We start from the raw sequence: 25,423 nt of genomic DNA, 5'->3' as shown, positions 1-25,423 counted from the left end.
ACAAAAAGTTACAAACCATGCAAAGAAACAGGAAGTGATGGCCCAGGCAAAGGAGAAGATTAAAGCATTAGAAATCATCAGTGAGGAAGACCATACCTGGGACATGTTAGACAAAGATTTTTTTTTTTAATTGCCCTCAAAGAGCTAAAGAAAAACATGGAATAAGAACTAAAGGAATCAGGAAAACAATAGAAGAACACAAACAGAATATTAATAGAGAGATGGGAATTATGTAAAGGAACCAAACAGAGCTGAAGAACACAGAAACAACAATTAAAACTTTCCTAGAGGGGTTCAACGACAGATTGGAGCTGGCAGAAGAAAGAATCAGCAAAATTGAAGATAAGATGATTGAAATCATTCAGTGTGAGGATCAAAAAAGAAAAAGAATGAAGAACAGTGAACAAAATCTGAGGACCCTGTGGGACACAATCAAGTGAACCAGTATACTCATTGTGGGAGTTCCAGAAGGAGAAGAAAGAGAGAAAGGTGCAGAGAGGATAGTCGAAGAAACAATAGCTGAAAACTCCCCAAATTCAACAAAAGACGTGAATATACACACCCAAGATTTTCATCAATTTCCAAATAGGATAAATCCAAATATACCTATACTGCAATACATTACAATCAGCCTACAAATGCCAAAGATAAACAGAGAATTCTGAAAGCACAAGAGAGAATCACTGTGTCACTTACAAGGAAGCCTCAATAAAATTAAACATGGATTTCTCATCAGAAATGCTGGAGGCAAGAAGGTAGTGGGATGACATATTTAAACTGCTGAAAGCAAAAAGTTGCCAAGGAAGCATTCTGTTTGGCAAAACTCTTTCAAAAATGAGGGGAGAATTAAGATATTTCAAGATAAACAAAACCTTAAAGAGTACATCATCACTAGACCAGCCTTACAAGAGACGCTAAAGAGAGCTCTACAAGTTGAAAGGAAAGGACAATAAACAAAAGATCAAAGCCACATGATGAAATAAAGATCTGTCAGGGTAACAATATGGGTAAATACTGTAGTTGGTTTGAAGCTCCCCTTTTTACTTCCCTTAGGATCTAAAAGGCAAATCCCTAAAATGTAATGATAAATCAGTAGTTGGGGGCTCCTAATGTATACACATGTAATTTGTGAAAAGAACTACATAAAGATAGGGAGTAGGGGGGTAGAGGAAAATAGTTTGTATATATTGTTGAAGTTAAGTTGGTATAAAAGCAAACATGATAATTATAGATTTAGGATGTTAGATTTAAGCCCCATGGTAACTAAAAAGAAAATACTAGAGAATACTGTGCTGGTCTGAATCTGTGGTGGACCCCAGAAAAGCCATGCCCTTTGATCCTCATTCAATATTGCTGGGTGGGAGCATTTTGATTGTTTCCATGAAGATGTGACCCACCCAATTGTGGGTAGTAACTTTTTTTTTTTAACTTTTTTTATTAATTAAAAAAATTAACAAACAAAACATTAAGAGATCATTCCATTCTACATATACAATCAGTAATTCTTAATATCATCACATAGTTGCATATTCATCATTTCTTAGAACATTTGCATCAATTTAGAAAAAGAAATAAAAACACAACAGAAAAAGAAATAAAACGATAACAGAGAAAAACAAGATTATACATACCATACCCCTTACCCCTCGCTTTCATTTACCACTAGCATTTCAAACTAAATTTATTTTAACATTTGTTCCCCCTATTATTTATTTTTATTCCATATGTTCTACTCTTCTGCTGATATAGTAGCTAAAAGGAGCATCAGACACAAGGTTTTCACATTCGCAGAGTCTCATTGTGAAAGCTATATCATTGTTCAATCATCATCAAGAAACATGGCTACTGGAACACAGCTCTACATTTTCAGGCAGTTCCCTCCAGCCTCTCCACTACATCTTGAACAACAAGGTGATATCTACTTAATGCATAAGAATAACCTCCAGGATAACCTCTCAACTCTGTTTGGAATCTCTAAGCTATTGACACTTAGTCTCATTTCACTCTTCCCCCCTTGGTGGAGAAGGTTCAATCCCCTGATGTTAATTCTCAGCTCATTCTAGGGTTTTTCTCAGCCCCTTGACGCTGAGTCTCAGCTCTTTCCAGGATCCCTGTCCCACGTTGCCAGGAAGGTCCACACTCCTGGGAGTCATGTCCCACGCAGAGAGGGGGAGGGTGGTGAGACTGCTCGTTGTGTTGGCTGGAGAGAGAGGCCACATCTGAGCAGCAAAAGAGGCTCTCCTGGGGGTGACTCTTAGGCCTAAATTTTAAGTAGACTTGACCTATCCTTTGTGGGGTTAAGTTTCATGTGAACAAACCCCAAGCCTGGGGGCTCAGCCTATAGCTTTGGTTGTCCACACTGCTTGTGAGAATATCAAGAATTCAACTTGGGGAAGTTGAATTTCTCCCCACTCTCACCATTCCCCGAAGGGGGCTTGCAAATACTTTTCCAGTCACTGATCAAATCACTCTGGGATTCATTGGGGCATCACTCTGGACAAACCAACAAAATCTCATGTGCTACCTGAGATTCCAAGTACTTATGACATTCAATCAAACTATCTACATGAGTTATATTAGGAAATGCTCTAGTCAAAATATAAATTTTGTAACAAATAATGTGGGTAGTAACTTTTGATTAGATGATTTTCATGGAGGTGTGTCTCCACTCACTGAAGGTGGAGTTGCTTGCTGGAATCCTTTAAAAGAGGAAACATTTTGGAGAGAGTCCCTTTTGGTCGAGCCACATGAAAGCCAGCAGACGCCGCCACGTTCACCATGTGCCCTTCCAGCCGAGAGAGAAACGTTAAACATCATCGGCCTTCTTGAACCAAGGTATCTTTCCCCGGATGCCTTAAATTGGACATTTCTATAGACTTGTTTTAATTGGGACATTTTCTCAGCCTTAGAACTGTAAACTAGCAACTTATTAAATTCCCCTTGTTAAAAGCCATTCCGTTTCTAGTATATTGCATTCCGACAGCTAGCAAACTAGAACAAATATGTAAGCTCATAGGGACAGGACTTAGAGTACAAGTTTCCAGGGGTGTGGAATATGGGGATAGGGAGTTAATGCATAATGGGTGTAGGGTTTCTGTTTAGGGATATGGGAAAGTTTTAGTAATTGAAAGTCATAAGAGGATCACAATATTATGAATGTGATTAATCCCATCATATGGCATGCTTGGTTGAGATGGGAAAGTTTATGTTGTGTATATGTTCCCACAATTTAATAAAAAGAAGAAAGAGCAACTAAAGAGATAATGACAATTCAGTGCAATACATGATCCTGGATAGGATCTAACAAGGAGGAGAAAAGACTCAAAGGGACATTATTGGGACATAAAAAATGGGTTATAGACTGTAAGCTTTATATCAATGTAAAAATTCTTGAACTTAATCATTGTACAGAAGGTGGTTACATAAGCATGTATTCTTATTCTTAGGAAATGTACATGGCAGTATCAAGTGTTCAAGGAGCATGATGTATACAACCTACATTCAAGTGTTCAGGAAATAAGTTTATAAATATGTAGATTAGATCTAGATAGATATATTACATAGATGTGACAAATGTAGCAAAAAGTTCAAATTGGTGGATCTAGGTATACTAGAGGGATTAAGGGTATGCCAGAATTCTCTGTATGGTTTTGTATTATTTTTAGAACTGTCCAATAAGTTTAAAAGTATTTCAAAATAAAAAGTTAAAAAATAATAAAGGCATCTGTGGGTGGCCTGTTTAAAAATAAAAATCTTTCATCCCAACAGGGGTTAATCCAGATTTATGGAGCCTGAAGTTAATACAACTTGGTAGGAGTATCCTCTTTGAGAAAAAAGAATGCAAAGTTACAAATACAAAGGTATTTGTCTGTTTAGAGTAAGAAAATGTCTGTTCAGAGTAAGAAAAAAATTCATAGCCAATTATAATTTTTAAAAGGTGACAAATACCACAATTAACACAACACTCATAAAAATAGCATAATATTATTTTTGTTAAATAATTCCCTGGCACTCCTCTGTAATTCCTTTTCTTCGGGGGATTTTTGGGTGGGGTGCATAGTCTTGGAATCAAACCCAGGTCTCCCACATAAAAGGTAGGCATTCTAACCACTGAACTACCCGTGCAACTTGTAATTACGCTTATTCCTACGTTTTTTGGCTGTATATCCATTAACTTCAGATGACAATGGTTTGATTAAACCATTTTCTTGAGAGGGAATGTAAAAATAATTCATTATGTCCTCTAGCATGTTTCTCCTCTTTACCCACATTCTTCCAGTGTTGACCATTGCAGAACATGTTCTGCTGTGAAAGACCTCGGCCTTGCACCTTTGTGTTATAGTGCTGGTGAGTGGGCTTAATTGCAGTAAAAATATTTCTAGAAGCCATTCCTATACCAGCATGGCTTGCAGTGACTTAACTACACATAGAAGCAATGAGACCCACAAAAATATTTCTCAAGCTACATGTATTACCAAGCCTACTTTCTTAACCCAAACCCCCAAAATGCCTACAACCAGTGCAGTGAACCAGTTAGACATAAGAGAAAGTGTGACAGAGAAGAAATTGGAATGAAAGGAGTAAAATGAAGCTTTGAAATTCAACTATATTCTTCACCAACAGAATTATTTTGCACAAAAATATCACTTACGAGGTTTGTGGATTCTGGAGAGAAAGGTGCTTTACAAATTAAAAATGGCTGGAAATTTTTTCTCCTTCCTACAGTTTTTCTGGGCAAGGGTCACAAACTGACAAAACTTGGGTCACATTCAACCCGAAAGCCAGTTTTATTTTGTTCATCAAGTGTCCTTAATGAAAAAAAAATAATAATTCAGCCAAGACAAATCTAAATTCATTCTGGCCACACTGACCTTTATTTTCTACATGGCAAAATTCAGCTGGGCTGGGCAATGATTGGCCCTCTTTGGATGTGGTGTACACATCCCCAGTTTGCTGCAATCCTTGCCACCTACACAAGCATACAATTGCATTTATTTCAGCCCATGTTGTGATATCTAGTTCTTGCTCAGGCCTGACTATACTATCTTTATCCTTTTTAGGTGTCTATATCTGATCCAACAGAGATGCCTGCACCACACATTTAGGAGGAGACAGTGAAAGGCCCAGCTGCTTTTGGAGAGGCCAAGCTTATTGTGGACAGTGTTCTAGTTTGCTGGGCTGCCGAAAGCAGATACTTTAAAATGGGTAGGGCTTTAGTGATGAAATTTATTAGCTTACAAGCTTACAGTTCTGGACCATGAAAATGTCCGAATCAAGGCATCATCAAGATGATACCTTCTTACAGAAGACCGGCTGCTGACAATCCTGGACTTCTCTGTCACGTGGCAAAGGCAAATGGCAGTGTCTGCTGGTCTGTCCCTTCTCTTCCGGGTTCTGTTACTTTCAGCTTCTTGCTTTCGTGACTTTCTCTCCCTTTGTGTGAATTTCATTCTTTGATAAAGGACTCCAGTAAAAGGATTAAGTCTACCCTGAATGAGGTGGATCACACGATAACTTACATTAAGATCCTATTCACCTAGCACAATACTACCTGATTGCAGCACAATAATGTAAATACACTGAATGAAGCTGAATGTGAGAATGATAGAGGGAGGAGGGCTGGGGGCACATCTGAAACCAGCAGGAAAGATAGCCGATAAAGACTGAGATGGTATAATCTCAGAATGATAGTGACTAAATGTACAAATTAAATAATGTTTTTGTATGAGGAAGAACAAAGGAATGTTGATATTGCAGGGTGTTGAAAGTAGATGGTCATTCATATTTTAAAACTTCAACTTCTGGGTTAGACTAAAGCAAAAAATGTTTATGGTGCAAAATTTATATTTTGACCAGTGCATTTCCTAATATAACTTATACGGACAGGTTAATTGAACATCATAAGTATATGGAATCTTGAATAGGGCATGAGATTTTGTAGGTTTGTCCAGTGTGATACTTTGATAAATCCCAGAAGGATTTGAAAAGTGAATAAAGAAGTATTTGCAAAGTCCCCTTGGAGAAATGGCAAGAAAGGGGGAAAACTCAACTTCCCTATTTTGAGAATTCCTTATATTCTTGCAAGCAGTGGGGACAACCAAACCAATAGGCCTAGCCCTCAATCTTGGGAGTTGTTCATATGAAACTTATCCCCACAAAGGACGGGCTAAACCTACTTAAAATTAGGCCTAAGAGTCACTCCCAGAGAACCTCTCTTGTTGCTCAGATGTGGCCTATCTCTCTCTCAGCCAACATGACAAGCAAACTCACTGCCCTCCCCCTCTCTATGTGGGACATGACTCCCAGGTGTGTAAACCTCCCTGGCAGCATGGGACAGAAATCCTAGAATGAGCTGGGACTCATCATCAAGGGATTGAGAAAACCTTCTCAACCAAAAGGGGAAAAAGAGAAATGAGACAAAGTATCAGTGGCTAAGAGATTTCAAACCAAGTCGAGAGGTTATCCTGGAGGTTATTCCTATTCTTATATAGATATCCCCTTTTTATTTTAAGGTGAAAAGATCCTACTTAAAACAGGTCCCCAGCCACAGGAATGGATGAACTTTAAGAACATACTTTTCTGGGTTACATACAACTTCAAACCATAACAGACAGCATCACAAGATTTGGAGTGTGATATTCCAAATATCACCATAATGCAATATTCCAGAAACAGAACAGTTTTTAAAAGAGGGAACTTATTCAGCTGCAAGTTTATAGTTCTAAAGCCATGAAAATGTCCAAATTAAAGCAAGGCTATAGCAATGTCCAATCAAAGGCATCCAGGGAAAGATACCTTGGTTCCAGAAGGCCGGAGACATTCAGGGTTTCTCTCTCAACTGAAAAGGCATATGGTGAACATTGTGACTTCTGCTAGCTTTCTCTCCAGGCTTCTTGTTCCATGAAGCTCCCCCAAGGGTGTTTTTCTTCTTCATCTCCAAAGGTGTCTGGCTGTATGGGCTCTGTGGTTCTCATGGCTCTCTCATTGTTCTCTGAGGCCTCTTCCAAAATGTTTCCACTTTTAAAGGATTCCGGTGAAGCAATCAAGACCCACCCAGAATGGGTGGAGTCATGTCTCCCTCTAAGCAGAGGTTAACACCCACAATTGGGTGACATACCTCCATGGAGATACTCTGATCAAGTTTCCAACCTACAGTGCTGAATAGGGATTAAAAGAAATAGCTGCCTCCACAAAATGGATTAGGATTAAAACATGGCTTTTCCAGGGTACATAATCCTTTCAAACCAGCTCAGAGTGCCAAGCCCTCTCTCTCCCAGACTGTTCTAATTATCCTGGTTGTGGTAGTTAGGTTCAGGTAGTTAGGTTCAGGCACCTAGTTCTGTTGCTGCGGACATGAGCCAATGGTACATGAACCTCATCTGTTGCTGATTACATCTGCAGTCAGCTAGAAGGTGTGCTTGCTGTAATGAATGACATTTGACTTAATTGGCTGATGCTTAAATGAGAGAGCACTACGTAGCACAGGCCAAGCAGCTCAGCATACCTCATCTCAGCACTTGCAGCTCAGCCAAGGCTTTTGGAGATGCAGAAAGAAATCACCCCAGGGAAAGTTGTTAGAACCCAGAGGCCTGGAGAGAAGGCCAGCAGAGACCATCCTGTGCCTTCCCACGTAAGAAAGAACCTCAATTGAAAGTTAGCTGCCTTTCCTCTGAAGAACTAACAAAATAAATCCCCTTTTATTAAAAACCAATCCATCTCTGGTGTGTTACATTCTGGCAGCTAGCAAACTAGAACACTGGTCATTTGCTACCTCCCCAGACATTATCCCAGACTAAGTTAGACTTGGGCTACATGGAGAGTGGGAAATCCTGGTAGGGAGAGGAGTGTATAGTATAACTCCAGGCACAGGGCATAGAGTTTTTTAAAAGGTAAGGGGAGATTCACACAGGGAAGACTAGAAAAACAAGCTCTTTGGGGCAAAGATGCAGACTTGAGGGCAAGAGAAGCAACTTAGGAGCAGTGGAGAAATCAAGTTGGATCACCATGGGAACATTTTAAATTGTCAGATCCTTTCCCTTTGGGGCTCCGAAGAGTCATTTTCATCCCACAGCTTTAAATGTTCCTCTCCTAGCATATAATTCTCTTCAGTTAGCCCAACGTGAGGGAAATCATGGATGTCCACACCATCTTGAGTGGTGCTGCTGAGGAGCCTGAAGGGACAGGGCAGTAAAAGAGGAGGTGGCCCATCACCATCCACCCACACCTGCAGAGGAAGTGAAGCCTCCCATGGAAGGAGCCTCATCTGGAAGTGACAGGTGTGATATACAAGGTGAGCACTGCCCTCAGCAGAGCTGAGAGAATTATGGATAAAAGCATATGATTTCATCGACGTCATTGCAAGTATGTCAAGTCAGTAGACTTGTAAATCCCAATTCCTGCCACAAAGGAAGTATCTAAAACTTTTAGCTACCTATGCCATTTAAAATTTTTTAATCTGCTTTCCTGCTACTTGCAAGGTAGGGGTCATAAACTGGCAGTGCAGATGTACATATTGAACATTTACCTGAGCCCTGTGTTTCTGGAAAACTGAAGTTTAAGAAATCCACCCCCCACTTTATTTTCTGGAAAATGGTTTACTGCAAAGAACCACCTTGCAGTGGTGGTAACCACTGGTGGTATGGTGCATATGGTAACCATATTACTTAAATAAGACTCATTGATGGTCCCTTTGTTTATCTCTGTGACAGACCTTCCACATTCCCGTTCTTTGTTTCATGAATGATTAGCTGAACTATTTGTCTCCATTCACCTATCAGAACAAAATGCTTATTAATTAAACTTTGATTACGATTCTCTCCTTTCACAAAACTCCTGAACTTTGGCCTTACTTCAAGGAATCTGTTATTTAATCACAACAACTTTTCATCCTGCTTCACTACAGTCTGTTCTTTCCTCTCAATTAAAGAAAAATTCTTTTGTCCAACTCGAGACACTTGCCGTTCTTATGGCCTGAGAGTTCTCCCTATTGCAATAGTCAGTCCCTTTTCCCCACCTTGCAATAATCCTTTCAAATAAAGTCTCTCCTTACCAAGTCCAGATTTGGTTTTTCTTTGACAAAGATTACATCTGGTCCGTGTGCATATTAGTCTGTCCAGTTTCCCACAGACCATACTACCCCAGTTGTTTTACGTCTGACTGGTTCCCTCTTGTATATTACTGGTAGACCTCTGAAGGCATTTTGAGTTGTGGTTTTGTTTTTTGTTTTTTGTGTTTTTTTTGCATGCTATATGATGTGGTCACATTTCATTCTTTTTTCCATGTGACCATCCTGTTATTGCAGCATTCATTTATTGGATATTTTTTGGAGATGGGGGAGAAGTGCGTGGGTGGGGAATCAAACCCAGTCTCCCACATGGCAGGCGAGAATTCTACCACTGAGCTACACCCACACCTCCTGGCATTTGAATTTCAACTTCTATTCAACTAAAGGAACCCTTATGGAGGGCAGGGGAATGAAGGGGAAGGGTTACACTGAGACAGGATTCTGATACACCTCAAAAGAGGAGAGCGTTTGGAAGGACAGACTGAAGGGAGTACTCCAAAGAGCAATCTGTGAGAATGCATATTTCTGGATGAATATTAAAGCTCGGTGTGGAAGTGAGAAAGAGCAGAAACTGAGTAATAAGGGTAAGATTGGAGTTTGGAGATCTCAGCTCTGGCTCCTTAGTGGCTGTGTGATGTTAGGTAAATAAATTATCCTCCCCAAACCTCATTTTCCTCATATGCAAAATAAGAAAATGAGGCTTGATAATCATAATAGCCAGAATCAAGTGAGATAAACATGTAAAGACTTACTTCCCTGGTTCATAGTAAGATTGTTGCTTCCTTAATACTTTCCACTTAAAAAGTCAATACATTGTTAAACAATATTCCCTTTAGGGAAAATAGAAATATTGTTCATAGGCATAACACATTTGAAAGACAATTTACAAATCTTCATTGTTAGAGGTAAATAAATTTCGAATAATATTTGTGTTATTGTTTGATTAAGTTCTAGGTCCTCCACAGACAGGGACTTGATTTAGATTGCTCACCATTGGCTTATAGTAGGTACTGAGTAAGTCTTTATCCAATGCATGTAATCACGTGGACATGCATGAATGAATGAAGTTCCTTATCCTCAAGGTGAAATTATTCAGACCCTGCAGATGTCACATCCTAGCTATGAATCTGTCTTGTGATCATAAAATCTTGCATTTGAATAATAGTTGAAACCTATAAAGGCGCTTTCAGTTGATGAACATGGCAAATTCGTGAGGTAGGTTTGAATAGTATTATTATCTCGCTTTCATGGATGTTAATAAAGGAACAAATAAAATAATATCATTTCACTAAAAGATGCAAAAGTCAAAACTAAGGAGAAGTTTTCTGACTCCCCCACTCCTTCCTTTCAAAAAAATACAAAGTCAATACCACAGAACTGGCTACAAAATTTATTTTAAAATATCTTGTATAAATATAACTATGTCATACAAAAAAAGTTTAGAACATAATGTTTATTTAAGCAGGTGGTACCAAGAAGCACATAGAATGATCATAGTTTCATAATAATAATTTATTATTTTTAAGTCTTTGTTAGTATACAAATTATCCTCTGGAAAGTTATACCCATTTATACTTCCATCCAGAGGGTAGGAAAGTTTGTCCACATGCATTTTAATAGTGTGTATTGTTATGTTAAATACTTTTTAATCAGTGTAAGTGAATAGTGTATCTTGAGTTTTAGCATATATTTGATTGTTGTTAGTGAGGTTAAATATGCTTATATAAATAAAAATTAAATATGTATATCACTGTTTATATCTAAGAATCTGGAAGATTATGCATCAAAATATTGCTACCTCTGAATGGTAACATCACATGATTTTAATTTTTTTAATTTGTTCATCTGGATTTTCTAATTTTTCTGAAATGCAAGTGTATTATGTAGTTCCCTTAAGTAAAAGAAATTTTAAAACATTTTAATTAAAAAATAGAATATTTATTATGTGAAGGAAAAATATTATAAGGAAAAGGGCAATTAAATACAACTTAGTATTATTACGTGAGGAGGCATCAGAATCGACTGTTTATGATCATATTTACTACAGTTTTATTTCTTCCTAAAGTTTTATCACATACAAGTAAACAGTGACAGATGGTGAATTATCTAAAGAATAAATACACACAAACCCACAAATTAAAAATAGACATTATTATGGACTCCAGCTCCAAATATTTTGTAGAGAAGTTTTTCCTGACTTTCCAATATCAGCACGTCTTTCAATTATTGACGTTTTGGTAAAAAGGGGGAAATGGAATTATACTCAGAGATGACTAATTGTTCAGGAAAATTAATGTTCTAGAGGAATGTTAAGAAAAGAATTGCAATGTTCTAAAAAATGATCACAGTGACGAAAACACAACTATGTGATGATATTGTGAGCCACTGATTGTATACCATATATGGAATTTATGTTTGTGAAGACTTATCGATAAAAATATTTTTTTAAAAAAACAAGAGAATTGCTTAACATCTGAATTAAAGCTGATGAAAAGTCACCACCCTGGGAGTAAAAGATGGCAACTGGTCAAACATTATTTCATCCCCGCATGGGGTTGCCTTAAATCCACAGTAGGAAAATCTTTAAGCCTTTTATCATAAGCATTAAGATGCAGTGTGCAGCATTAATAAACAGAAATTAGCAGAACTGAGATCACTTTATTATATCATCCGTTTTTCAGTGTCTGCTGCACTTATGTCATTGTTCTCATCAAAATGTAAAGAATATACCCAAGTGATGCTCTCATATCACTGGGCCGGGACTGGCCAGGCAGGTGAAAATGGTTAACAGTGTATGAGGAATCATCTGAGTACCAGATGAGCAGCCAGGTGCTCATGGCTCAGTGGACAGAAGGACCTAGAAACTGTGAATGGTTTTATGGATGAGATACCCTTGATTTGGCCCTGAAGGAAGAATTGTCACAATATCACAGATTAAGAGGGAATTGTTGATAAACTTGAGTTTAGGCAGCCTTATGAAGGCTAAGTGTAAGTACTGGAACGATTTACAACAGCAAATCCAATCACAGAAGTTAAATAGCACTATGCTTGCAATTATGTTCACATAAAAACATTAGATGGCAATTCAAAAGATTTTAAACTCACCTAGGCTTGGGCTTGAGATAAATTTCTTATTCCTTTCTGTATTTTCTAAAAGCTCTTTACAATATTTTAATAATATTTTAATAACACCTGAAATACATGGTTAGTATAGAACAATAAATAAGCAAAATAAGAAAATAAAAATCAGTAAAAATTTCAACTCAGAAATTACTGTTACCACTATTTTCATAGATAATATTGCTAAATTGTCCTCCATAAAAGTTTTATATCAATGTATATTCTCAGCATGGATATTATTTTTATGGAAAAAAAATAGGTCATTAAAGTATTTTTAGTTTTAGAAGAAATAAATTATTCATCAAAATCATTTTCATAATTCTGAATTAGGTATAATTAAAATCATGGTCATCTGAATTGCCATCTAGTATTATAGTGTATATATTAGAGAAAAAAACATGATCCTTAGATCTAGATGGAAAAGGAGAAAGTATAACTTTTGGCGGTAAATGATTGGGAGGAGTGCCTCTTTAAACAGATTGCCAATGAATATGGTTCCTTGCTTAAAATTTGGCTTTTAAACCTTTAAAGGGAGGTAGAAGGCAGAAAAACTAATTTCATTGCTTGAAGCAGTTTTATATTTTGACATAGATGAATCAGTGAAAGTGTAAATTACACCATGATGGCTTCTACTACATAGAACTTTCAGCCCCTGCAGGAGGTGCTTGAGGGGCAGGAATTTCCAGGATTTAAAAAAAAAAAAAATGGGGAGATTTGGGGATGAGAAAGAAGAAAAGGATGTCTATGGGACAAAGATGATTGCATCTGGATAGTTTAGGTTTCTTTTGAAGGAAAAGGCATATTTATTAATTTTTAGCTGAGGAGTCAGGAGGTCAATAAAAACAAATGGTACGGGTGTGCCACGTGGCTCAGTGTCAGAGTTCTCCCCTGCCATGCCAAAGACCCGGCTTCAATTCCCAGTGCCTGCCCATGCAAAAAAAAAAAAAAAGAGAAAACAAATTTGTCTCTTTTTACTCCCATAGACTGGGCTTGAGTCTTTGGGGTAAAAGACAAGAAAACCAAAAGCTGACTGAAGGCTTGCATGACCTTTGATGAGATTCTGGATATGATCTAGAAACCTAGAACTGATGGAACCAACTCTTGAGCTAAACAACCTCTGAACTAAACAGAGATGATTTGGCTTCTAGTGGCAAAGTATAGCCTGAGTTCAAGTGAGGCTACCAGCAGCGTCTTCTGGTTGGCAATTGGCACACCTCAGGTGCCTGAACATCAGGTAGCGACCACACTAGGACTTAGCCATTGGCTTCATCACTATAAACACTGTCATTAAGTGATAAAGCTTCTGCAAGTGATGCTGTGTGGGAAATGAAGGGGAGAAGCAGAAATGCCGGGTGCCAAGCTGTGGGCACAACTAATCGGTCTCCTTGGGGACTCCCAGAAATATTTGGGGATACTTTGAGAAGGACTGGTTTCCTGCCGGACCCAGTGGGCCGGGAGCAGGAGAAAGAGGGTAGGTGATTGATAAAGGGTTGATAAAGGCCAGTGTATAAGCAGTAAAAGAAAGTGTGACCATGTTTCTTGGTCAGGTTGGGGAAGCCTACTTATATGAGCTACAAGATGGATGTGCCCAAAGTTGACCGTACTGTGCTCAATGACTTTCTGGCATTTCATCCTATAAAATTCTTTCTTCTCTCATATTTTTTGATTCGGCCCAATCATTTAAAATGGTTGTATACTTTTGCAACAGATGGTTCTATCAAATTTGTTTTTACCATCTTCCTTATTGTTGGATACAGTAGTTTGAAGCTATATGTACTCCAGAAAAACATGTTCTTAAATCTAATCCATTCCTGTGGGTGTGAACCCATTGAAAATAAGATACTTTTTGATAAGGCTACTTCAGTTAAGGTCTGAACAACCTCATTCAGGACAGGATTTAATTCTCTTTGGAGTCCATTATAAATAGAATGAATACAGAGAAAGAAAGAGAAAACTTACAGAAGCAGGAAGCTGAAAGCAAGGAAACTTGAAGGGAGAGATCAGTAGATGCCACCATGTGCCTTGATTTAGATATTTTCTTGCCTTCAAAACTGTAGGCTAATAAATTCCCATTTCATAGTATCTGCTTTAGGTAGCCTAGGAAGCTAAAACATTGGGCATTTAGGCTGTTATAAATTATTAACTGATTAACCTCCCCTTGATACAGTTTTTCTTGTTCTTTTTTTTTTTTTTTTGCATGGGCAGGCACCAGGAATTGAACCCAGGCATGGCAGGCGAGAACTCTGCCTGCTGAGCCACTGTGGCCCACCCTTGATACAGTTTTGAACACAGCTTCCTTAGAATAAAGACTCAACTGGAATTTCTGGGCCAAAGTATGCACATATTTTTTAAGTCTTTGTTAGTATGCAAATTATCCTCTGCAAAGTTATACCCATTTATACTTCCATCCAGAGGGTAGGGAAGTTTGTCCACATGCATTTTAATAGTGTGTACTGTTGTGTTAAGTACTTTTTAATCAGTGTAGATGAATAGCGTATTTTGAGTTTTAGCATATATTTGATTGTTGTTAGTGAGGTTAAATATGCTTTCCTTTGTTTCTTGACCATTTGTAGTTTTGTTCTACTCTTATTTTTTTACTTTTTATTTTGAAATATGTTCAAACTAACAGAAGAGTTACAAAAATAATACAGACCCCATACAGAGGACCCTAACATACCCCTTCACTCCCAGAGACCCAGATCAACCAAATTTAAGTTTTTGTGCATTTGTCATGCCAATCTACTTATCCATCCATCTATATAACTAGCTAGCTAACAACTATTTATAAATCCATTTTCTAAACACTTAACTGTAGATTATATACATCATGCTCCTTGAACACTTAATATGGCCAGGTACATTAACTAAAAGCAAGCACATTCACTTATATAACCACCCTAAGTGCATTTATCAAATTCAATAAATTTAACACTGGTATAAAACTTACAGTCTATATTTCAAGGGTTTCAGGAAACTGCCTAGCTGCCTCTCAATGGGAAGATGCTGCCTCTCCCATTACTCTTACATTGCACAGGCTAACCTTTTTTTAAAATTTTCAAACCAGCCTTTGCTGGCCCTAAAACCCATAGGGGTAGATGCTTCACCTTCATTTTCCTTTAAGAAATCATATAAAGGCTTAGCTTTTTCTTGTATGATGCCAGAGTCTACCAGCGTGCCTTTTTTATAACAATCCTTCACCCAAAAGAATGTTGCACTTTCTACATGAGAGAGATGCTGTGTTAGTATGAAGCTGTTATGTGCCCCAGAAAAACTATCTTCTTTTCATCCATTCCTGTGAGTGTAGACCTATTATAGGTGAGAACATTTGATTAGGTTATTTCAATTGAATAGTTGCCCCAAGATGTCTTAATCATTTTCCTGGAGTCCTTTATAAGAAATTCAACCTAAAGAAGCTCATACAGAAAGACCCTGGAGAAGCTAACAGAGGACCCACAGAAGCTTGGAGAGGAAGCCACTGAAGCCAGAAGCTGCACACCGTGAAACCAGAGGCAAGGACCAGCAGACACAGGCCATGCACCTTCCCGTGTGACAGAGGTGTCCTGGAAGCCCACCAGCCTGTCTTCAGAGTCCAGGTATCATCCTGTTGATGCCTTGAGTTGGACATTTTCACAGCTTAAGAATTGTAAAGTGTAAGTTAATAAATCCCCATTGCAAAAGCTAACCCATTACTGATAAACTGCATTCTGGCAGCATTAGCAAACAGAAACAGACGTGGATTTTGTGGTTTATGTAAATGTTTTGCAGTTGTTGGTGTTAACTGCAGCCTTCACCTGCCTGCCATCTGAGGCTTCCACAAAACTCCCCCAAAATTCCCATGTAATTTCTTATGCTGACCTGTGGAATATCAAAACCGTGATGGGGAAGTCATGATGTGGAAGGGATAACTATATACACAAACTATGTTCCTCTACCCCTCTGTACCCCCACCTTTAGGTAGTTCTTGTCACAAATTACATGTTTAAACATTAGAAATCCCAAACCACTGATTTATCATTACATTTTGTGCATTTGCCATTTAGACCCTGTAGGAAGTAAAAAGTAGAGTAATAAAAAAAAAAATGTAATAGTCCTGGCATTTGTATTTACCCATGATATTACCCTCACTGAAGATCTTAATTTCTTCATGTGGCTTCAATCTATTGTTGTATTTTTTTAATCACTTTATAGACAATTAATTGACTTTTAATTAGTGAAGGGGAAAAGGAGACTATAAGCCTTAAATTGGAAGAGAATACCCAATGCAATTTACATGTTCTTTTGTATTTAGAGAAAAAAGAAGGGAAGGAAGAAAGGAAGAAGGAAAGAAAAAAGATGACACAAGAATGGTCCTTCCATCACAACAACTAAAATTCTTTAAAGATTTCTATTTCCTCCTAAAACTATACCTCCTCTTGCACTGGGTTTTGGTGGAAAATGCCCAGAACTGGCCTGCAAACCAGTCACACTGAAGCATGATGCCCTAGAATATAAGCTGCTTGGTGACAAGAAAGTACTGTGTTTATACTTATTCTGCCTTCTCTGCTTGCAATTGTGACAACTGGGCTACAAATGTAGCCTCTGTTGGTTTACATATGCAATTTTTCTAGTAATTTAAACAATTCCTGCCTATACTTTATTAACACAGGGCTTGGCTTGGCATGGCAGGGGAATTCCATGAGGAGAAACAATTTTACTGCCGTTTCCACATATCACTAAGGGAAGGAAAGGAATTAACTACTAATTGAGGACCTATCATGTGCTAAGAACTATGTATATATTTTTTCTTTTCATTTATTCTGCACAATTGCTCTTAGAGGTTCATGTTTCTCATCTAAAATTTTACAGTTGAGGATCCCAGGACTCAGAGAAAATAAATAAATCCTCACAGTTCCAGCTCAGTGGTAGAATGGCTCCAAAATCAGCATTCTTTTCTAAGCCAGCGGCTCAGCCATTCACATGTCAGCTTCAGAAACATTACTATATCTGAATACCATATTAACTGCCATTTTCTTTAAATCAATTCACATTTTAAACTTAAAATATGTATTGAAGAGGGAAACTATATTACTACTGTAAATGGAAATCCTAGTTTCAATAGCCTTTGTACCTCGTAGGTAACAATAAAAACCTTGTGTTGGTTTGAAGCTGTATGTACTTCAGAAATGTATGTTCTAAAATCGAATCCATTCCTGTGGGTGTGGACCATTGTAAATAGGATCTTTTGTTTTGTTTTCTTTAATAGAGAAGTTATCAGTTTATAGAATAATCAGGCATAAAATACAGGATTCCCACATACCACTCCACTAAAAACAATTTTTATTGATGCAGAACAATTGTTACAATTGATGATAGGACAATTTTTATGATTGTGCTGTTCGTCCATGATTTAACTTAGGGTTTGAGTAAGTTAAAGTAGTGTACTACACTGCTTAAGTAGTGTACTACCATGGATTTTTTTAAATAAATTTTTATTCTATTACCATAGATAATCTAACATTTCCCTTTTTAGTCCTCTATATCACTGATATATTGTTCTACTTTGCTAGCTGCCAGAATGCAATATACCAGAATCAGAATGGCTTTTAAAAGGGGGAATTTAATAAGTTGCTAGTTTATAGTTCTAAGGCCAAGAAAATGTCCAATTAAAACAAGTCTATAGAAATGTCCAATCAAAGGTATCCAGGGAAAGACACCTTGGTTCAAGAAGGCCGATGATGTTTCTCTTTTATCTGGAAGGGTTTCTCATTTATCTGGAAAGCACATGGTAAACACAGTCACAGTTTCTCTCTCAGCTGGAAGGGTATATGGTGAGCAAGGCATCATCTGCTAGCTTTCTCTCCTGGCTTCCTGCTTCATGAGGCTCCCCAGGAGGCGTTTTCCTTCTTCATCTCCAAAAGTTGTGGGCTTGTGGGCTCTCTGCTTCTCGTGGCTATGTTATTCTTCTCTGCTCTCTCTCAATATCTCATTCTCCAAAATGTTTCCTCTTTTATAGAACTTTAGAAACCAATGAAGACCCATCCAAATGAATGGAGACATGTCGTCACCTCATCCAGGTTAACAATCACTCTTGATTAAAGCACATCTCCAGGGAGATGATCTAATTACAGATTCAAACATACAGTATTGAATAAGGATTATTCTGCCTTTACAAAATGGAATTTTGATTAAAATATGGCTTTTCTAGGGGATATACATCCTTTCAAACCAGCATATATATATATATATATATTTATGTATCAGTGCTGTTAATTGTGTTCACAATGCTGTGCTACCATTGTCATCATCCATTACCAAAATACTTCCATCATTCCAAATAAGAACCCTGTACATATTAAGCCTTAACTTTCTATTTTCTATCCCCACCTCATTGCCTGATAACCTATATTGTAGATTCTAATTCTATGTTCGGTTATGCTCATTATTTCATGTTAGTAAGAGCATGCAATATATTTGTCTTTTTGAGCCTGGCTTATTTCACTCAGCATAATGTCTTCCTCATCCATTTGGCTCATCCATTTGGTCGCACAAAACAGGACTTCATTCCTTTTAAGGCTGAACATTTTATTTATCCATTCATTGGTTGATGGACACTTAGTTCGCGTTCATCTTACGACAACTGTGAATAATACTGTGATGAGTATTGGTGCGCAAATATCTGTTTGAGTCCCTGTTTTCAATTTTTGGGGGTATATACCTAATAGTTGGATTGCCAGGTCATATGATAGTTCTATCCTTAGCTTTCTGAGGACCTGCCAATCTGTCTTCTGCAGTGGCTGCACCATTTTACATTGCTGTCAGCAATGAATGAGTGTTGCTAATTTTCCACATCCTTTCCAACAAATGTTATTTTGTGTTTTTAAGGCAGCCATTTTAATGGGTGTGAAATGGTATCTAATTGTGGTTTTGATTTGTATATCCTGGGGAGCTAAGGATGTTGAACATCTTTTCATGTGCTTTCTGGCTAATTGTATATTTTCTTTGAGAGATATCTATTCAAGACTTTTGTTCATTTTTAACTGGGTTGTTTGACTTTTTATTGTTAAGTTGAAAGATTTCCTCATATATTCTGGCTATTAATTCTTTATCATATATGTAGTTTCCAAATATTTCTCCCATTGTGTAGGTTATCGTTTTAATGATGCCCTCAGGCATCTTAATGATGTCCTTTGAAGGAACAAAAGTATTTAATATTGGTAAAGCCCCATTTATCTAGTTCTTCTTCTTTTATATATATTTGCTTTCTTATGTTGTAACATTTTGAGTGCCCTTATCATTTCTATCTGGATATATTTTTCATCTACTTTCCTTGTGATTACCATGGTGTTAATATTTGACATGCTAAATATATAACAATCATATTTGGTTTGACAGCAACTTAACCTCAATAATGTGCATAATATACTTTTCCTATACCCCTCTATCCCACCAGCTTTTTTTGTTGCTTGTTACCTCTTATATCTTTTTACATTGTATGTCCAAAAACCTAGATCTATCATTACTTTTTATGTGTTTGCATTTTAGCACCTGTAGGAAGTATGATGTGTATTTACATACCAAACAATACAATGCAATAATACAGGCACTTACCATTACCCAAATGGTTACATTTACCTCAGGTCTTTATTTCTTTATGCTGTTTTGAACCACTGTCTAGTTTATTTTCCTTTCAGTCTGAAGAACTCCCTTTTGCATTGCTTGTAGGTTAGCTCTTGTGGTGATATACTCTGTCAATTTTTATCTGAGAATGCCTTAATCTCACCCTCATTTTTGAAAGAGAGTCTCACCAGATATAAAATTCTTTACTGGCCATTGTTTTCCTTCAGCACTTTAAGTATCTCCACCATGGAGATACTTCCTTCTTGCCTCCATGGTTTCTGATGAGAAACTGGAACTCAGTCTTATTGGGATCCCCTTGTATTAAAACATTGTTTTTTGCTTGCAGCTTTCAGAAGTCTCTTCTTGTCCTTTGCATTCAATTGTGTGATCGATAATACGACAGGGTATATTTTCCTTCATGTTCATTCTTTTAGTGTTCTCTGAGCTTCTTAGATGTGCATATTCACATCTTTTGCTAAGTTTAGGAAGTTCTCTGTCACTATTTCTTTGACTATTCCTTCTGCCCTTTTCTCTCTTTCTTCTTCTGGGATTCCCATAACATATAGAATGTGTGCTTCATGGTGCTGCACACTTGTCTTAGGCTATTTTTTTTTAATGTTTCTTTTTTCTTTCTGCTAGTCACCCTAACTCACTTCAAGTGTCTTGTCTTCAACTTCACTGATTCTTTCTTCTGCCAGATCCATTGAGCTCTTGAAATCCTCCTGGGAATTCATTTCAGTTATTGTACTCTTCAACTCCAGTAGTTCTCTCTGGTTCTTTTTTAAATTTTCTGTCTTTACTTAGACTCTCTTACTGTTCATTCATTATTTTCCTGATAGCCTTTAGTTCTTTCCCTGCATTGCCCTTCTATCCTTGAGCATTTTTAAGATCATTATTTTATAGGCTTTGTTTGATATGTCCATATTCTCATCCTCTTCGTTGGTGTTTTCTATACTTTATCCTATTCCTTTTGGGTGTGTGGTCTGGGAATCAAACCCAGGTCTCCCACATGGAAGGCAGACATTCTAACCACTAAACTATCTGTGCAGCCCTATCCTGTCCCTTTTGATAGATTATTACTTCCCACTTCTTTGTTTGTCTTGTTGTCTTTTGTTATACACTTGTGCTGGTTTGAAATGATGTATGTCCCCTAGAAAAGCCATGTTTTAATCCTAATCCCATTTTTGGAAAGGCAGCCATTTCTTCTAATCCCTATTCAGCATTGTATGTTTGAAACTGAAATTAGATTATCTCCCTGAAGATGTGATTTAATCAAGAGTGGTTGTTAAACTGCATTAGTTGGAGGCATGTCTCCACCCATTTGGGTGGGTCTTGATTAGTTTCTGAAGTCCTATAAAAGAGGAAATATTTCGGAGAATGAGAATGATTCAGAGAGAGCAGAGCAGAGCAACATAGCCACAAGAAGCAGAGTCCACCAGCCAGCGACCTTTGGAGATGAAGAAGGAAAAGGCCTCCTAGGGTGCTTCATGAAACAGGAAGCCAGGAGAAGAAGCTAGCAGATTATGCTGTGTTCACCATGTGCCCTTCCAGATGAGAGAGAAACTCTGTGTTTACCATGTGCCCTTCCACTTCAGAGAGAAACCCTAAGCTTCACTGGCCTTCTTGAACCAAGGTATCTTTCCCTGGATACCTTTGATTGAACATTTCTATAGACTTGTTTTAATTAGGACATTTTCTTGGCCTTAGTACTGTAAACTAGCAACTCATTAAATTCCCCTTTTTAAAAGCCATTCCATTTCCCGTATTTTGCATTTTGGCAGCTAGCAAACTAGAACAACACTGGACCTTTTAATATTTTAAAATGTTAACTCTGGGATTTATTCCCTGAGGTTTCTGTTTCTTGATTTTGTAACCAGCTGGTGATAAGGCAGATTTTGCTGAGCTTCAGCCCTCCTCTCAGGAAAGTCTGCCCAAGGCTGATGCACTGTGCAGAGTTTTCCCTGTCTTTCTGGGCTTCTGTCTTGTCCTGGCCTTTGTTACTTGTTTTGGGTTATCCCTGTTTACAGGAGTTTGGTTGTCTCCGCTGTTTTCCAGGAGACAACTTCCCTCACCAGGGTATTTAAAGCTAGCAGGCCTTTGTCCCAGAATCTCCACTCCTATAATTTTTTATACACCTTTTGTTGCCTCAAGTTGCTTTTGCCTGTAGGTTGAATTCTGAAAGGAGGATCACCCCAAAGAGGACATTCCAAAATCCACCTTTCTCAGCCACAACAGAGCCAGGGACCATGAGGGGGGTGCAGACTGGCTCCAAAGTGCTCGGGGGAGGGGATCATGAAGAGTGACTGAAGCTTCTCTCTCAGCCTCCCAAAGCCAAGCTTTCCTGGCCTGCCCCGTAAATGTAACACTTCAGCTAACTGTCTCCTACAGCCCTGAGAAAGAACTGCATCTTTAAACCTCCACCACATCCACCCCTGCCTAAGAAGGATTGAAACAATGGCTTCTGCCACCTTTGTCAGGGGGAGGGTTGAAAGAGTGGCTGCTACAGCCTTTTTGTGGAGTAAGTTGAAACAATTCCTGCTCTCAGAGCAGAGTTCACCAATCAAAAGCCTTATCAGGTTGCCAGGGACTGGACTCCATGGCAACCATGTGAGAATGGGGGATGGGCACTAGTAGCTGCTGTGCAGAGAGAGCACTTTACTATTCTTTACCATTGTTTATCAGCCACTTCCTCCTGCTCTTCTCTGCATGCTGTACAGTGTTCTTCAGGTGTCTGGAGTTTCAAATAGTTGTTTCAGATGATTCCTGCCCGTGTAGCAGTTATTTGGGTAGAAGGACTGAGCCCTGGATCTCCTTACCCTGCCATATTCCCCGAAGTCTCCTCTTAAGTAGGATCTTCTGATGAGGCTCCTTCAGTTAGGGTGTGACCCACCTCATTCCGGATGAATCTTAATCTGATTACTGGAATCCTTTATGAACAGCATGAATACAGAAAGAAAAAAAAAAGCCATGGAAGCAAGATGCTGAAATCAACACAATCCTGAAGATTAGGAAGAGACCAGCAAATGCTGCTTTCTTGTGCCTCTCCATGTGACAGAGGAACCAGAATACTGGCTGTTTTCCAGGAAGAACCTATCACCTTGATGATGCCTTCATTTGGACCTCCTCTCTAATAATTTCCCACTGTTTAAGCCAATCCATTTCATGATATCTGCTTTCAGCAGCCTAGGAAACTAAAACGCTTATGATCCATCCCATGTGATTTTGAAGGTGCATATCTTTGTTTCTCAGGGGCCTAAAAGGCATTCTCAAGCCCCATTTCCCATCGTGCTCCAATACTTCTGCTCTTCATGGGCTGGAGGCGGCTTATCAAGGTTCCAAGGCCATGAGTCTTCAAGCTTGGCCTGAGGCCTCATCTCCACAAATAAATATTTATCGTCTGTGTACAGTTGGAAGTACAGTACAGGAAGTGTAGGAAATGCTGTTTCCTGTCCCTCCTTTCTAAGAAAACATACTAACCCAAATGCAGGCTGAGGGATTAAAATACAGTTATGTTCTGAGGCACATGAATTGCCCTAGTCACTCAGTAATGACTTTGGAATAACATAAAGGGCCAATGTATCCCTTTTAGTAGACAACATCTCTCTTCTAATGCTCTCCATCATGATGTTTATATATTTTTAGAGTCATTGGCTGGCAGACTGGAATGGGATATGATTGATTTATTCATTTTTGCTCTCTTAAGCACTGATGGCAATGGCTACAGTTGAATCATTCATGTCACAGTCTAAACTAGTAATTATGGTCACCAAGACAAGTGGGTTAGCAGTGCCTTGGGTCTTTATTTTGTAGACAGCCATCATCTCTCTCCTGTTTCCTTCAGAATCTGAGAGGAAAAATTCTACAGCTGCAATTAATTTTCTCTGTAACAAATGTTGACACTCTAACTGAAAATCTCTTCAGGTGATGACATTTGGGTTGCTAGCTATAGCCTTTTCCACTTAGATATTCAGGTCTTTAATTCCTGTTCTAAGAGCATGTGCCCTTATTACAGATCTGCTAGAGTGTAGCCCAGTGTAATATATACTTCATGAAACTGAGTTTCCAAGTTTCTTGTTCTTACATCATTTCTTTTTCTTCTGTATGTTGAATCTTATTAAAGATTGTATTGTTTTGCTAAAGTTGTTGGAATACAATATACTAGAAATGGATTGGCTTTTATAAAGGGGTTTATTAGGTTACAAATTTATAGTTCTAAGGCTATGAAAATGTCCAAATTAAGGCATCAGCAGGAGTATACCTTCACTCAAGAAAGGTGTAAATATCAAACTTTAAGTTTAGCTTTCACAAATTTTGATGCAGGCAGGGAAAGGGGAGGGCCTCTGATGCAAGCTTAGGACTGATACCAAATCCTTAATGACCAGGGTCATTAAAAATGTAAAACATAATCAAAGGGGGAACCTTCAGCCGGAAGTCAAATTAGTTAAATTTCCTGGCTAGGTTGTAACCTCTCAAGTATCCAATCAGCGGAGAAACGGGAGGGACTGTAGGTCAGGCACAGGTATAACCATCTCAGCATTCTATTGTTTGGCATGTCAGCCACCGTTTTTGCAAGATTGTAAATAAATTCTTTTCTCCTCTACAATCAGATGAGTGTTTGTTCTCCTTCAGGTATGGCGTTCTTTCTAACAAAAGGCCAATTGCATCCAGGTTCCTCTGTCACATGCTGAGGCACAAGGCAAGGTCTGCTTGCCCTCTCTCCCAGCTTCTGGTTTCAAATGACTCTCAGCTCCTGTTTGCAGTAGATTTCACTTTAAGCACCTTTTCCTCACTTAGCTTCTCTAGAGCAAAGACTGGATTTCATCTCGTAGCTTAATGTACTGGTTAGAAAGGATTTATGTAACCTAGAAAATCCATGCTTTAATTATAATCCCATTTTATAAAGACAGCCATTTCTTTTAATCCCTATTCAGTACTGTATGTTGGAAACTTTGATTAGATTATCTCCATGGACTCAATCAAGTGTGGGTATTAATTTGGTTAGGTGGAGACATGTGTCTATCCATTCCAGGTGGGTCTTGATTAGTTTACTGGAATCCTATAAAAGAAGAAGTATTTTAGAGAAAGCTTCAGAATGCTGCAGAATCATGAAGTAGAGAGTTCCTTTTGAGAACAACAGGAGAATGAGAGATTCTGAGAGAGCAGAGAAGTTGCAGAACCATGAAGCAGAGAGTCCACCAGCCAGTGACTTTTGGAGATGAAGAAGGAAGTGCCTCCTGGGAGCTGGAAGGAAGCTAGCAGAGGACACCATGTTCACCATGTGCCTTTCCAGATGAGAGAGAAACCCTGACCATGTTTGCCACGTGCCTTTCCGCTTGAGAGAGAAACCCAGAACTTCATTGGCCTTCTTGAACAAGGTATCTTTCCCTGGATGCCTTAGATTGGATATTTCTATAGGCTTGCTTTAATTGGGACACATTTCCATGTCTAAAAACTATTAACTTACAATTTATTAAATTACCTTTTTAAAAGTCGTTCCATTTCTGGTATATTGCATTCCAGCAGCTAGCAAACTAGAACACTTAGCATCTCCAAATGTCTGTGTCTTGGTTTAATTTCTCTGCTCTCCATGTCAGTTCTGAACTCCTTATCTCTCTGTGAGTAAGGACTCCAGCAAACTAAGAC

The sequence above is a fragment of the Tamandua tetradactyla genome, chromosome 7 (assembly GCF_023851605.1).
Source record: "Tamandua tetradactyla isolate mTamTet1 chromosome 7, mTamTet1.pri, whole genome shotgun sequence".
In the NCBI taxonomy this organism is placed as follows: Eukaryota; Metazoa; Chordata; class Mammalia; order Pilosa; family Myrmecophagidae; genus Tamandua; species Tamandua tetradactyla.
The sequence above is the reverse complement of the archived record's forward strand: the minus strand, read 5'-3'. Positions refer to the sequence as shown.